The 16,117-nt window shown below is 44.3% G+C and overlaps 1 protein-coding gene across 10 annotated transcripts in view; it reads left to right on the top strand.

The window, feature by feature from the left end:
- Positions 1-16,117, top strand: part of CACNA1A (calcium voltage-gated channel subunit alpha1 A) — a 387,084-nt gene that overhangs the window by 220,705 nt on the left and 150,262 nt on the right. The gene's annotated exons all lie outside the window — the stretch shown is intronic.

Raw genomic sequence — 16,117 nt, 5'->3', positions numbered from 1 at the left:
CGCTCACTTGCTAGATGACCTCAGACAGCACTCTCAGTCCCCCTGAAACCTTTTCCTCATTGGCACAGTCAGGAGATTGGCTTCAGTCACTTTTGGGGCCACATGTAGTTCCCAGTGTTTTATCACTCACCCAACTCTGGATACAGAGAGAAGAATCTTGTCTGTCCAGTTCTGACATGTGGGCACCTCTCATCTTCTCCTTGGAGTGTGATAAAGACTGGTATGTTGCTGAGGGTTTATAGTGAGCTCACAAGGGCCATCGAGGATGGTGTCTTGCTCCTTTCTCTATGCACTTTTCCCTGTCTGCACCATCTATCTCTACCCTGACATACACATGCACGCGTGCACACATGTACACACCCTCTCTCCATCTCAAAGAAAGATAGAATTTTCAAGGCCCCCAATCCTGCAAGGGCTGAATCATTCCTGCTTCTCTCTCTAGCCAGTGCCCTGACTCTCTCAAAATTCCTGAGAATGTGACCCACTTTCTTTCTCCTCACCTCAGCAGACTCTATTCCCACTTTTCCCAAAAATCACTTTGGGAATGGGAGAAGTCCCCAGTGCGTAACCAAGCTGTCCTGTTCAAGCATCCCAGAGCTCATCTCTCTTGTACATGCTAAGGCATGTTGGCACTGTCCCCTTTCAGCTTGATGATGATTCTTGGCTTGCATTTCTTCTTTTCTAATTACTCCTTCCCAGTCCCCATTATGGGGTCATGAGGGTCTTCTGCCCACTGAGAGGGTACCCGTCTCATGCCATGCATGATTCCCAAGCCATCTCTGACACTCCCAGGGTTTTAAACCTTCCATTGCTGTCAACTGTTCAAAATCCTTAATATGACACATAGAACCACCCTCACCTGGTCTCCCACTGCTCACTTCTTACCTTATCCCAACTCCATTGGAACCTCTATGCATGCAAGCCTTCTCATACTTCCAAGCCTTTGCTCATACTAAGTCAGCCCCCTAAATCTCTCTTCCAACTCTTTATTTCAGAGTCATCTCCACTCCCCCAAGCTAAACTCTGTTCCCTTCATCATGCTTCCAAAGCAAGTAATAACATACATACATAGGACAGAAGTTAAGAGTCCATATTCTGATACATGTATACATATGGCTGAGTCCCTTCACTGTTCCCCTGAAACTATCACAACATTGTTAACCCAGATATACCCCAATACAAAATTAAAAGTTTTTTTTTAAAAAGCACCCATATACTTCCTGGGTCCAAATCCCAGCTCTGCCATTTACTACCTGTGTGTCCTTGGGCACATTCAAGCCCCTTTGGGTCTCAGTTTCCTCATCTATAGAATGGAAATAAATACAAACAGCTTCCTCATAAAGTTCTTTGGAAGATTAAATGAAATGATATGTATAACAGTGTTAGCTATTGTTTGAAAGGAAAAGGATGGTGTCACGTTTCTGTCTGTATCCCTGATACTGACTGACACATAGCAGATGCTCAGTTAATTGAACTAAACTGAACTATCACCTATGTGCTGAGGATGCTGTATTAGGATAAGCTAATTGCTATAACAAACCACTCCCAGATCTCAATGGCTTGAAGGATTATTCCTTGCTCATGCCACAGTTTGATTAGAAGGGGGCAGCCTTTCTGTTTCACACAGTCATGCAGGGCCCAGGGTCCATGCTTCTTGAGGTTCTGCCATCCTCAAGTTCTCCACTGGGTCATCTACAGTTTGACACTGGACAAAAGAAGAGAATGAGCATGGAGGATCTTGCAGGTAGTTTTAGGAACCTGGCCTGGGAGTGGCTTATGCCGTTTTCTCTCCCATCCTATTGGCCAATTTAGTCTCATGACCCTGTTGTGATGCAAAGGGTGCTGGGAAATGTAATCTAGCCATGTGCCTGGTCAGACAAGAGCACGGACATTGGAAAAAAACCCAGTCTCTGCTGAGCCCCTCACCCCCAAGCCTGCACTCAGTTTTCTCTATGAGCTCTGCAGCTAAATATATACGCAACCCCAAATCACCAAAAACTCAAGCCTTTTCTCCTCCCCTCCTACTCAATGACACCATGTCTGCCCCACTCACCCAAACCAGGAACCTAGAAGCCATCATTGCCTTCTTTCACCCCTTCCTCCTTTTATCCTGATAGTCATTACATCTGTTGAGCTCACCTCCTGAATGTTTCTTGGAGCCATGCTTCTGTGGGGTTGGCTAAAAAGTTCACTTGAGTTTCACCTGTAAGAATGAACTTTTTGGCCAGCCCAATATTTTTCTCTATCCCCTGTCTTTCCTCAGTTCAGGGTTTATTATCCTTCATCTGGACCACCTGATCCTATGGTCATCATCACATTGGGCTTTGACCTCCAGCGTCCACTCCTAACCCACTTTCCAAAGTTCTAACTAAATCATCCTCTAATATTTAATCTAATATTTAAGTCAAATCATATCATATCCTACTTTTAACATCTAAACAGTTGTCTTCAAACCATTTGAAAGCAATGGAACCTTTTCTGCCAAATCAGCCTTATCTTGAAATAAACTTTTTAATTTTAGAATAATTTTAGACTTAGAACAAGGTGGCAAAGGAGATATAGTGAGTTCCCACGTACCCCTCACCCAGTTTCCCCTCATGTTACCAGCTTATGTAACCACAGTACTCTAGTCAAAACTAAGTATGGGGCTTCCCTGGTGGCTCAGTGGTAAGGAATGCACCTGGAAATATAGGGACACGGATCTGATCCTTGATCAACCCTGTGTTGATCAGGAAGATTCCACATGCCACAGAGTGACTAAGCTCGTGAACCATAACTGTCGAGCCTGTGCCCTAGAGCCTGGGAGACACAAGTACTGAAGTCCAAGCGCTTGGAGCCTGTGCTCCTTAGCAAGAGAGGCCACCGCAATGAGAAGCCCGTGCACCACAGCTGGAGAGTAGCCCCTGCCCACTGCAACTAGAGAAAAGCCTGAGCAGCGACAAAGACCCAGCACAGACAGAAATAAATAAATAATTTAAAAAACCTAAGTGTTGCACAGGGAACACTACCCAGTGCTCTTTGGTGACCTCAATGAGAATGAAATTCAAAAATGAGGAGATATATGTGCACGTAAAGCTGATTCACTTTGGTGTACGGAGCAGAACTAACACAGCAATATACGGCAACTATAATGAAGATATTTTTTAAAGTAAGAAATAGATATTAGTACATTACTGTTACCTAGACTTCTGTAATGTTATTTGCACCCCAATGTGTAAAGCAATCCAAACGAAGCTTTGAACCAGAAAAAGACTTTTCAGAAAGTTCCACGTGGCGGCCCCCACCCCACCTCCCCTTTGCCCACGAGTTAACCCCTGAGACACCTCTGTGGAGCCCAGTTTGAACTCATTAACCTTAGAGCACAAGACAAACTATTGTGGCCACCTTCTCTGGCCCTTGTCCAGCTCGCTAGCCTTCCTTCTCACTGTTCTCTTCATTCATTCAGTCAGCAAACATTTATTGAGCATATACTATGTGCAAGGCAATTTTCTAAGGTGACAGGAACAGGATACAGATAAATTTCCAAAACTCATGAAGCTGATAGTCTAGAAGAGGGGAGGCAGACCACAGACAAACAGCATCGAAACATGTATATTATCTAGGGTGAAACAGATAACCAGCCCAGGCTGGATGCATGAGACAAGTGCTCGGGCCTGGTGCACTGGGAAGACCCAGAGGAATCAGGTGGAGAGGGAGGTGGGAGGGGGGATCGGGATGGGGAATACATGTAAATCCATGGCTGATTCATGTCAATGTATGACAAAAACCACTACAATATTGTAAAGTAATTAGCCTCCAACTAATAAAAGTAAATGAAAGAAAAAAAAATATAGTAAATAAGGGTCCCTGGTGGCTCAGTGGTAAAGAATCTGCCTGTTCCATGAACAGAGGAGCCTGGTGGGCTACAGTCCATTTTTGTGATAAGTGCCATAGAGAAAAATAGAGCCAAGAAAGAGCAGAGGGAATGCTGGGGTCAGGGAAGTGAAAGTCGCTTAGTCGCGTCTGACCTTTGCGACCCCATGGACTATAGCCCACCAGGTTCCTCTTTCCATGGAATTTTCCAGGCAAGAATACTGGAGTGGGTAGCCATTTCTTTCTCCAGGGACTCTTTCCAACCCAGGAATCAAACCTGGGTCTCCCACATTGTAGGCAGATTATTTTACCGACTGAGCCACCAGGGAAGCTGGGGGCAAGGTGCAATTTTTAAAAAGGATGGTCATAGGAATTCCCTAATTGGCCAGTGGTTAGGACTCCATGCATTCATTACCAAGGGCACAGGTTTGATCCCTGGTTGGGAAACTAAGATGCCACAAGCCATGTGGCATGGCCAAAAAAATAAAATAAACAGGATAGTCATGGGAAGCCTAACTGAGGAAATAGAAGGATTATTCTGCCTGCTTAAGTATCAAGAATAGACTGAAGGCAGAATATTTACTCAATATTTTGTAATAACCTATAAGGGAAATATATATATTTCTATCTGAAACATATACATATCTATCTGAAAAAGAATATATATATATATATATATATATATACATATGTATATATGTATGTATGTATGTATGGGTTTCCCAGGTGGCGCTAGTGGTAAAGAACCTGCCTACCAATGCAGGAGACATAAGAGATATGGGTTCAATCCTCGGGTCGGGAAGATCCCTTGCAGGAGGGCATGACAACTCAGTCCAGTATCCTTGCCTGGAGAATACCATAGACAGAGGAGTGATAGGATCACAAAAAGTCAGACAGGGCTGAAGCGACTGAAGGGGGAACTTATACTCAATATTTTGTATTAACTTATAAGCGAAAAGAATCTGAAAAAGAATAGATATATATGTATGTATAACTGAATCACTTTTTATACACCTAAAACTAGCACAACATTGTAAGTCAACTATACTTCAATTAAAAAAGAGTAGGCTGGAGGGTTTGTGGAAGCAGAGACATTATTCCGGAGGTGACTAGAAGGATGAATTTACCATTGACTAAGATGGGAAGGAGATGGCATTGGGGGGTGGATTAAGAGCTCAGCTTCAGACTTGCAAAGTTTTACCCACCCAAGTAGAGATGTTGTATTGGCCACTGAGTATGTGGAGCCTGAAGTTAGGAAGAAAAGACAGGACTGGAAGTACAAATGCGGGAGTCATCAGCCTGCACAGGTTATTTATAGCCTTGAAACTGGATAGGGAGTAGATGGAAAAGGGCACCACAGACTGAGCCTGGAGTTGGCTGTCCATCATTAAAGAGGTGGACAAGATGAAGAGGATCTAGCACGGAGACTGAGATGGAGCCAGTGAGGGGAGTGTGGGTCCCAGAGGCTGAGTGGGAAGACATTTCATACAGTAGGAGGGAATGATGGATGGTGTCAGCTGATGCCAGTGGGTTACTCAAAAGAGAAATGAGGACTTCCTGGGTGGTCCAGTGGCTAAGACTCCACACTCCCAATGTAGGGGGGTTCAGGTTCAATCCCTGGTCAGAAAACTAGATCCCATAAGCTGCAACTAAAGACCTGGCACAGTTGAATAAATAAATAAGTAATAATAAATGTTTTTCAGTTTTTTATAAAAAAAAAAAATTAGAAACAACGGTTAGATTTAGCAGCATGGAGGTCTTTGGTGGTCCTGGCCTCAGTTGCTTGGGGAGAGGTTGAAGCAAGAGGCTATAGGAAGGATTACTAACAGTTCTCTTTTTTGAAGTATAGTTGATTTAGCATGTTGTGTTCGTTTTTGGTGTACAACAAAGTGATTCAGTTACACATATATAATTCTTTTTAATATTCTTTTCCATTATGTTTTATTGCCCAGGGTTCCTCCCTGTGGCTCAGATGGTAAAGAATCTGCCCACAAGGTGGGAGACCCGGGTTCGATCCCTGGGTGGGGAAGGAAATGGCTACCCACTCCAGTATTCTTACTAGAGACTTCCATGGACAGAGGAGCCTGGTGAGCTACACTCCATGGGATCGCAGAGAGTCAGACATGACTGAGCAACTAGCCCTTGCTCACACATAGGGTTTATTACAAGATATTAAATATAGCTCCTTGGGCTATACAGTAGGGCCTTGTCCTTACCAGTTCTTTTAATGAGTTTTTCTGTGAAGGGTGGAAGGGGAAAGAAAAGGTGTTAGCTGGTGGGGAAATTGGAATTGAAAGATTTCTTCTTTAAGGTCGGAGAGCTAACAGCAGAGTTTATGATAATGAGAATGACCAAGAAGGAGGAAAAACATGAGGATGCCGGAGAAAAAGGAGAGAGTTGGCAAGATGGACATCTCTCAGCTTCTAGGAGAGGGTGACATTTGTACAAGTGGAAGGTTTTGTTTTAGATAGAAGCATATACAAGCAATCTATAGAAATATAAGGGAAGGCACTATATGGGCTAGGAGCTGGGGAGTAAATGTAGTGGTGGGTGCTTGTGGAATTTCTTTTCTAATGCTTCTATTTTCTCATGATTTATCAAGGACAGGTTTGTGAGCGACAAATTCAAGTGTATTCAGTAATTATTTGTAGGATGTTGACTCTGTATCATGCACTGTGCTGGGAATTGGAGTATAGCTGCCCACAAAGGCACGGCTAAGTGCCTCTTGTATTTCTACTTTCGGTCCAGTAGAAGACACTAGACATATATATACACATGAGACTGTTTAGGACCAGCAATTTCAGGTGTCAGCATCAGAAAGCATTGTCTATTTCTCTCCCCTGTCTCCCGCCACCTCATCTTCATCTTACTAGATTTTAAGTCTTTTAGCCTTCTCCCAACACATCCCAGAACCCTCTTGACTCCACTTCCTGCTGTGGTCCCATCCATTCCCCCAAGGCCAATGCTCTCTTTCAGGAAAGCAAACTTCCAAAGAATCAAGATTGTATCAATGGGCCTGTCTCCATGGCAGCAGTCATGAATGAGCCAAGCAAGGTAACCCTGGAGATAGCATGAATGAGAAGTGGTCTGTTGCCACGGAGATGTGCTGAATGGAAAGGCCCCCACTAGCAGGGATATGTCATCAAGATGGAACAGTCAGCGTGAAGTCGGCGTGCCTATTTTCAACTCAGAGTTACAAAAATACATTTTAATAAAGCTCACGATCTACCTCATTCCTCCCCACTCCCTCCTCTTCTTCACCCTTCATCCTGCAGCTCAACCCAGGCTTGTCAAGTCTCAAGACCTTCAAGTCCCTCAAGGACACCGCAGGTGGAGGCTGTTCCTTCACCACATAACTTCCTCTCCTGGGCCAAGTTGGTCCCCCTATGATGAACTACTATCTTCCCTTTAGGAAACAGCAGTATCCTCAAAAGTCATGAGTTGATGGGAAAGACATTAGCTACATTCTTTGGGGGCTTCCCCCGTGGCTCAGTGGTAAAGAATCTGGCTGCCAATGCAGGAGATGCAGGTTTAATCCCTGAGTTGGGAAGATCCCCTGGAGAAGGAAGTGGCAACATACTCCCATATTCTTGCCATGGACAGAGGAGCCTGGTGGGCTCCAGTCCATGGGATCACAAGAGTCAGACATGACTTAGTGACTAAACAACAACACACCATTCTTTGGGGCAAGAGCAGTTGAGAAACTGAATCAACTCAGCTCACACCTACAAGGATTCTCTTACTGGGTATACCAGTTCTCTTATCTAGAAACTGACATAACACCCCATGTACAGTGGTATTATCTAATCATATAGGTGGTGCTGGACAAATACCCTTAGTACCACTGGGAAGCAATTTGTAAAAGCCCAGGATTCACTGCCTAGGAGGATATCTTTGAAGAGCTTTGAATCTCTGAAACTCACCCAAGATCTTTCTGTCCTACTCAAAGTACATTTCTTTATTTCTCTGTTTATTCATTGGTTCTTTTCCTTGTTCAACCATATTTATTAAGCATTGTTATAGCAAAGGGCTAGAAGTAACCCAAGTGTCCAATAACTCAGTGTGTGTGCTCAGGCGGTATGTCCGACTCTTTGTGACCGCCTGACTATAGCCCACCAGACTATTCTGTCTTTGGGATTCTCCAGGCAGAAATACTGGAGTAGGTTGCCATTTGCTTCTCCAGGGGATCTTCCTGACTCAGGGATCTAACCTGCGTCTCTTGTGTCTCCTGCATTCGCAGGAGGGGTCTTTACCACTGAGCCACCTAGGAAGCCCCCAATAACTCAATAGGGAACTATTACATAATTTATGGTACATCCATCTCACAGGATTCTATGAAGACATTAAAAAAGGAAGAAACATATGTTTGGGTACAATTAGGAGCTTAGCACTTACAAAGCACCTACCGTATAAAAGGCACCATTCTAAATATTGTTGTAAAATGACTATTAACTCATGAATCCTATAATAAGCTTGTAAGGTAGTTCCTGGCATGTTCCCATTCTACAGGTGAGGAAACAGAAGTTTCCATATCCAAGTTATATTCAAGTGAGAAGAGCAAGTTTTGTTGTGGTATATATAGCAGGTACCATTTGCTTGTAAATGCACGGACTATTTCTGGAAGATTCCATAAGAAACTAATAATTGTGTTTGCCTCTATGAAGGGACCCTGAGACACTTGGAAATGGGTGTGCAGAGACAACTTACTTTCCACAGTAAATGCTGTATGTTTTCTGAATCACATACCACGTATGTGTATTATATTCTACAAAACCTAAAGGAAAATGGCCATTCTCCTAGTTCATTGAGGCTATAACAAATGCCATATACTGGATAGCTTAGAAACGATAAATGTTTATTTCTCATAGTTCCAGAGACTGGAAAATCCAAGATCAAGGTGATGGAAGATTCAGTGTCTGGTGAGAACCGATTTCCTGGTACATAGACGACTGTCTTTTCACTATATCCTCACACAGAACATATGAGCTGTCTGAGGTCTCTCATAAGGGCACTAATCCTATTCGTGAGGGCCCCGCCTTCATGACCTAATCAGTTCCCAAAGGCCCCCACCTCCAAAAAGCAGCACATTAGGCATTAGGATTTAACATACAAATTTTAAAGGGACAAGCATTCAGTCCCAGGCTTCCCAGGTAGCTCAGTGGCTCAGAAACCACCTGCCACGTCAGGCGGTTCGATCCCTGGATCAGGAAGATCCCCTGGAGGAGGAAATGGCAACCCACTCCGGTATTCTTGCGTGGGAAATCCCATGGAAAGAGGAGACTGGTGGGCTACAGTCCATGGGGTCGCCAAGAGTTGGATACAACTTAGTGATTGAGAATGAGCACGAAACATTCAGTCCATAGCAGTTATTAAGTCATATTATGTGCCAGATGCTCCTAGATCCTAGAAAAACACAGATGAGCAAAATATTTTACTGATGAGGAAGATGAGGTATGTTAAGTAATGTGCCCAAGTGGCAGAGCTGGGATTCAAACCAGACATTCTGGATGCAAGATTTATGCAGAAAGGAAAAAGAGTGTAACAGGAGCTCTGTGCATGCATATGTTTGTGTGCATACATGCACGCACAGAAAAGCTCACACACAGGTGTTAGTGTGTGACTATGTGTGCACATGGTCTGTGAGCATGTAGGTGTGCATGTGTGTGTCTCTGTGTGCATACTTGTGCTTTTGTACTGGGAAAGGAAAGTGGCAAGAGTGGAATCTGCAGAGGGTCAGGCCATGTTTTGAAGATTTGGACATTTATCCTGAAGGTACAAGGGAGCCATGTCAGAATTTAGACAAGGGGTGGGTATGATCATGTTTTTATTTAGAAAGATCACTCTGTCTGGAGTGTGTGGCCAGGATACCAGTGTACGTGAAGGATTCCCCCCTGCCTTGGTTAGGAGGATGCTTGCCCTCCCTTCCACCCAGCACAGTATCTAAGAGCAGACCAGACATGGAAGCTTCTAGTGAAGCTGAGCAGCTCCACTGAGGTCAAGGAGTGGGTATCAAGCGCATCAGCTTCTTGTCCTGCTCAAATCCTGAACTTAGCTGTCCCACTAATGTGGGACTCATAAGCCTGATCCAGTGGTGCTGATGTGGGCATTGAAAGAGAAAGGCAACATGGATTAATCTAGACTCTGTCACCTGATGGATGGCTGTGTGACCCTGGGCAAGTCAGCCAGCCTCTCTGTGCCTCAGTAGCCTCATCTGTGAAGTGAGGCCCATAATAACCAACTTCAGGGGGTTGTAAAATATATAGAACATCATTATAACAGTGAGGAGGAGGAGGAGACTATGTTACCGGAACACCATCTAGGTTCAAACTAGCCCTGCCTCTTTTGTGCTCTGTGACTAGGAGCAGATTCCTGAACCTGTCTGAGCTCATTTGTTTCCTTCATCTCTTCAGTGGAGATAATAATAGTCCTACTTCCTAGAATTGTGTAGGTAATTCATTGAAAAAAATCTGTGTACTTAGAATAGCTCCTGGCTCCCTGTAAGTGTTCAGTGAATTTTGTGCTGTGCTCAGTCATGTCTGACTCTCTGTGACCCCATGGACTGTAGCCTGCCACGCTCCTCTCTGTCCATGGAATTTTCCAGGCCAGAATACTGGAGTAGGTTGCCATTTCCTATTCCAGGGGATCTTCCCAACCCAGGGATCAAACAGGCATCTCCTGCTTGGCAGGTGGATTCTTTACCACTGCACACCACCTAGAAGCCCAATAAATATTATAGACCATTATTATCATCCTCCTCCTCATCTTCTTCATCATCATTTTATCATCATCACTGTGACTAAGGGCCTCTCACTCTGCCATTTTGCCAGTTTTCTTGAAATTCCACACATTTCTATTAGGATAGCCATGTTCATTGTCAATGACCCATCCCTGGGGATTTATTAGCTCATTTCTGAAAGCACTCAAGAGCTTCATGTGCTTGGCATCCTGGATACTTTGCTGGGCTTGGACGACACCTAAGCCAACACCAGTTCCTTCGACCTGCAGGAGCTGAAGGACACAAAAGAGATCTCTCATGCCTTCTCTCCCTGCCCATCTCTGCTCTGCTCTGGGCTGTTTTCTGTCTTGGCATGGTGAGGAGCTTGCCATTGCCTGAAGAAAGCAAGAAAGGAGATTGTCGGGGCTTGTGTAGAACTTGGGGTGCCTGTGGGTCTGTGTGAAAATGAGGAACAGAGGCACACTCCCTAGAGGGTTTGGTTGGTTGGCTTTGAGATGGGAATTTGGGGACATTCTTCTGAGACAAAGAATAAAATGACTCAGGTTTGGTTTTTTGCTGCTTGCTCTCCAAGCCCTGCGTCTTTTCTGCTTTTTTTTTTTTTCCCCTTTCTCATTTTTGGATCCAGACTTCTGCTGACTCATCTCTCTGAGCAGGGAAGGAGGGAGGAAGTCAGAATTGTTCATTGACCATTTTCTTTCTTCAGTGACTCAGCTGTGAATCACATTTTAATTAATGAAGGAGAAAAACCCGATCAGTTCTGAGGCATGTGTCCAATCACCCATACCTCCAGGCTGGATATATTAATAAGAATCCCCCCCAACCAAAAAAATGTGGGATGCCCTTAATTAAACTGCAGCTCGTTCCGTCTGTTAGTCATGAGAACTCCACTAGGCGCTCCAAATTCTGGGTCCCCACTGGACCTCCCTGATTCGCAGGCAGCTGGTCTGAGCCCCAAAGCAGCATGGCTAATTCCTGCAGAGTTAGTCTGAGGTCAGAACTGAGAAACGGCGTGTTGAGCCCTCTTGGGACGGCAAAAGGATCATGGGAATGTAATAGCATTTCCTGAGTTGATCTTTGGCTATAATCCCAGGCTCAAGCCCTGATTCTCCCCTCCCCCTACTCCCGATACCTTGGGGCCTGAAATTTGTCAGAGTCAATTGCCAGGGCAGTGTCTGAGCTTTTGGTTTGCCCGGAGAACGGGAGAAGTTCAGATCCTCGTGACCGCTACTTCCTGAGGGCTTACTATGCATTAGGCAGTGTGCTCAGCACTTTTCATGAATGGTCACATTTAATCCTCCCACTGTCCACAAAAAAGCTCTTATGTAATTCTCCATGGCCCCCTCCCTGTGAGGAAACTGAGGCTTGGAACTTTGCCCAGTGTAGACAGATTAGTAAATAATGGGGCAGGATATAAACCCAGCCCCTTCCCACCTGAGAGCCAGAGCTCACATCTGTTACCTTTCTGCCTTTCACTCAGCTGGAAGAAAACACTGAAGCTTATGGCACATTCAGTAGATACTTACTGAGGCCCAGCGTATACTGGGAATTGAGCACTGGGGGTCCATCATGAACCAGAGACTGATGATAGTCTGCATAACTTCATGCACCTTTTTTTCTGCCATGAGGCATGTGGGATCTTAGTACCCCGGACCAGGAATTGAACCCATGTCCCCTGCTGTGGAAGCTCCAAGTCTTAACCACTGGACTGCCAGGGAAGTCCTAGCAGCTGACATTTTAGATGCACGAGTGTATCAGTCACTGTATATTAAGATACTAGGGAGTGTATGGAAATTTCCTGGTGGTACAGTGGTTACAACTCCACGATTTCACTTCCATGGGCCTGGGTTCGATCCCTGCTTAGGGAACTAAGGGCCCTCAAGCCACCTGGGACAGCTAAAAGAAATATACTAGGACGTGTCTTAGATACTCCTTATTGCTGTAACAACAACAACAAAACCCCAAAGTATAAGGACTCAAACACAAGGAAAGTTTAGTTCTTGCACACACAAAATCCAAAGTGAATAGTCTTGACAGGTGGGTAGCCCTACTCCAAGTACAGAGGCAAAAGCCCAGACTCCTATATTGTGGAGTGGGTTGCTATGCCCTTCCCTAGGGGATCTTCCCAACCCAGGGATCGAACCCAGATCTCCCATATTGCAGGTGGATTCTTTACCGTCTGAGCTACCACGGAAGCCCAAGAATACTGGAGTGGGTAGCCTATCCCTACTCCAGGGGAAGGTCCCAACCCAGGAATTGAACCGGAGTCTCCTGCATTGCAGGCAGATTCTTTACCAACTGAGCTATCGGAGAAGCCCAGATACTCCTTATTGCTGGAACAAAACACCCCCAAAGTATAAGGGCTCAAACACAATCAAAGTTTAGTTCTTGCACAGACAATATCCAAAGTGAATAGTCTTGATGTATGGGCATCTCTGTTTTAAGTACAGAGGCAAAAGCCCAGACTCCTTCTGTATTGTGGCTCCTTGTCTTCAACCCAAGGCTTCCAAGGTCTTGCAGGCTCCTTGGCATGAAGCCAGAGAAGGGAAAAGAACATGGAGGAAAGCACCTGGGAAACATTTCTGGGCCAGGTCACATCACTTCTGCTCACCTTCCACCCAGCCACACGTACCTGCAGACAGGAAATGTAATCTAAGCGCCCTGGAAGAAGAGAACAAAATAAAAAGCAGTCTGCTGTGGGTCTTCTCAACAATCAAGTTCCATGTCTCCATCCATGTCACCTCTTTACAAGTCCTACCTTAGGACAGCTTTAAGAAACACCCTTATCTTTTTCCACCCAACTTCTTCTCTTTCTTTTTTTCAGTAATCTTTTTATTTTTTTATATTTTTTCAATTTATTTTGATTTATTTTTAGCATAATTGCCTTATAGTATTGTGTTAGTTTCTGCTGTACAACATGGATCAGCTACAAGTGTATCTATATCCCCTCCCTCCTGAGCCTCCCTCCCACCCACCCCCATCCCAGCCCTCCCCATCATCACAGAGCACCAAGTTGAATTCCCTGAACTAGTAATTTTATTGTTTAAGTCATGTACTCAGGGTGAATTAACCCCTGAGCCCTAAAACAACGGCAAAAATATATTACTTAGATATTTTATAATCTTGGTGCCTGAGACAAAGACAAATAGAAAACTATGTCAAAACATTAAAAAGTTGCAAGTTTTCACTAAAAGTATTTACATTTGTATTCCAATGCAAAATTTATACAAATAATCTCCTCTGTTTCTTGGACTTCCTGTAAGGGATTGTTCTTGCCTTAAACAAGGTGAGGCAGAAACCTCGCAGAATGTCTTTCCCCCCAATCTGAAGTCTTATATGGAAAAGGCAGCTGAGTATTTCTGCCCCCTGGGGTAAAGGAACGTAGACTTGAATCCTGTTTCTCCAGAGACTTGGTCTTAGAAACACAAGGCTTCACAGGTCAGCCATTTCCTCCTTTTATCAGTCAAGGTCTCAACAGGAGACAGAATTCACCCATCAGGTGGTTTCAGAAACGCTCTTGTTCACCTCCAGTTGCCAGAAACCCCTTCCTGACATGGAACAGAATAGATTAGTCTTGCTTATTCTTTTTGTTTGGTTGGTTGGTTGACTTGGATGTTTGGGGTTTAGCTGTGCCACATGGCTTGCGGGATCTTAGCTCCCTGACCAGGGATAAAACCCATGACCCCTGCAGTGGAAGCACAGCGTCCTAACTATTGGACCACCAGGGAATTTCCTAGTCTTGTTTATTCTTGTATTGTAAATACATAGGGTTATGCATCTTGCTCTCACTGGCTTCTTTCTCTTGACCTTGTGTGTGTGAGATCCATCCACGTTGTGACTTGTAGTTGTAAGGGTGTAAGTCATTCATCTTCATGGCTGTGTTTGTCTACTGCACTGGTGATGGGCATTTGGATACTTTCCACTTTGGGGCTATGACAGAGAAAAGTGCTGTTGACATTCCTGCTTGTCATTTGGTGACCACAGCTCCCATGTCTCTGGGAGGTATTCCTGGATGGAATTTCTGGGTCATGGGGCAGAATCTGTTTAGCGTTGGGCAGAAACCACCTAACAGTTTTCCCGAGTGGTGGAACCAGTTGCAACTCCCACAAGCTGCGGGCGAGAGTTCAGCTTTTGTTTTTGTTTTGCTTCTTGAGTGCCTCTCCCGTAGGAGGTGCCCACTGAATGTCTGGGAATCCAATTGAAAACGTGGCTATCCATTTCCTCGAGAGCTTTACTCCATCAAATGTCTCGTTCGGACCTTTAGGCTCTCCTTCTCCAGGGACACAATGCCCTTCTCTTGCAAACTTGGACAAATCTCCTCTACTTAGAAAAATACTCTGTCCCCACCCCTCTTAGGTGGTCACCACACTTGCTTCCCACCTCTTCTCATCCCAGTATCTCAAGGAGAGATTTCCCTTCCATTGCTTTCTTCAGCCTTGCAATCAGCAATGCCCCTCAAGCCGACCTTCACTCAAGGCCCATCCCTGTCTTGTTCCCCACAAATGCAGCCCTCTCAGGGGTCTTGTCTTTTCTAGAAATCACTTACCTCACACCTTCTGGGATTTTTTCCACCTGCGCCTTCTCCTTTTTGTTTAAGAAAACACTGCACTTTAACACAGCTTCAGGAATCACCCAAAATAGCAACGTGTCCTTTTGTGCTGTCTTCTACTTTAGAAGACAAATAAGAGGAAGAACTGTTCCATGCAAAGGTCAAGGCACTTGAGAGGACCTTAGATGAGTGGTAAGAACTTCACATGAAGGGAGAAAAGGCAGGAGGATATCTGTGCAACCACGGGAGAGGGGAAAGGACTTCTTAAATCTAAAAGCAAAACCTCTAAGGCAAAAACAAACAACCAACAACAACAACAAAAAAAAAAACCCTGATTATATGAAAACTGAGATGAGGGCAGTTTGGTTCCCAGATCCGGATCCTGGCTGTATCATGTCCTACGAATCCTTGAGCAAGTTACTTCACCTCTCTGTGCCTCAGTTGTCTCATCAATAAAATGGAAAGAATAGCATCAACTAACAGGGTGTTAGGAGTCTGAAATAAATTAATATTTATAATCATATTTCTTTATTTAAATTTTATTTTTATTTTGGCTGTACTGGGTCTTCATTGTGGCGCAGAGGCTTCTCTTATTGTGGAGCATGGGCTCAGTTGCCCCACAACATGTGAGATCTTAGTACCCTGGCTGGGGATCAAATCTGTGTCCCCTGCATTGGAAGGCAGATTCTTAATCACTGGATCACCAGGGAAGTCCCTTACAATCATTTAAAATAACACCTGAACTTACGTGTAGTTGAAATATAGTAACCGTATGCTGTCTTTTTGTAATAATTTAATTTAATGCCAAAAGGATTTCTTGACTCATGGTGTAAACCATGTTGCTAGGTTCTTAAATGCTGAGTGAATTAATGAGAAATGACAGTACTGTTTTCTTCTTTCTTGGATTCTTAAACATTTAAGATTAAGTGACAGTGGTACATGTTACTTTAGGTTACAAATAAATGCAAAGACATTTTTTGTTG

This window comes from Cervus canadensis, chromosome 4, assembly GCF_019320065.1.
Source record: "Cervus canadensis isolate Bull #8, Minnesota chromosome 4, ASM1932006v1, whole genome shotgun sequence".
Lineage (NCBI taxonomy): Eukaryota > Metazoa > Chordata > Mammalia > Artiodactyla > Cervidae > Cervus > Cervus canadensis.
Note: the sequence above shows the minus strand (reverse complement) of the source record. Positions and strands in the feature narration are given on the sequence as shown.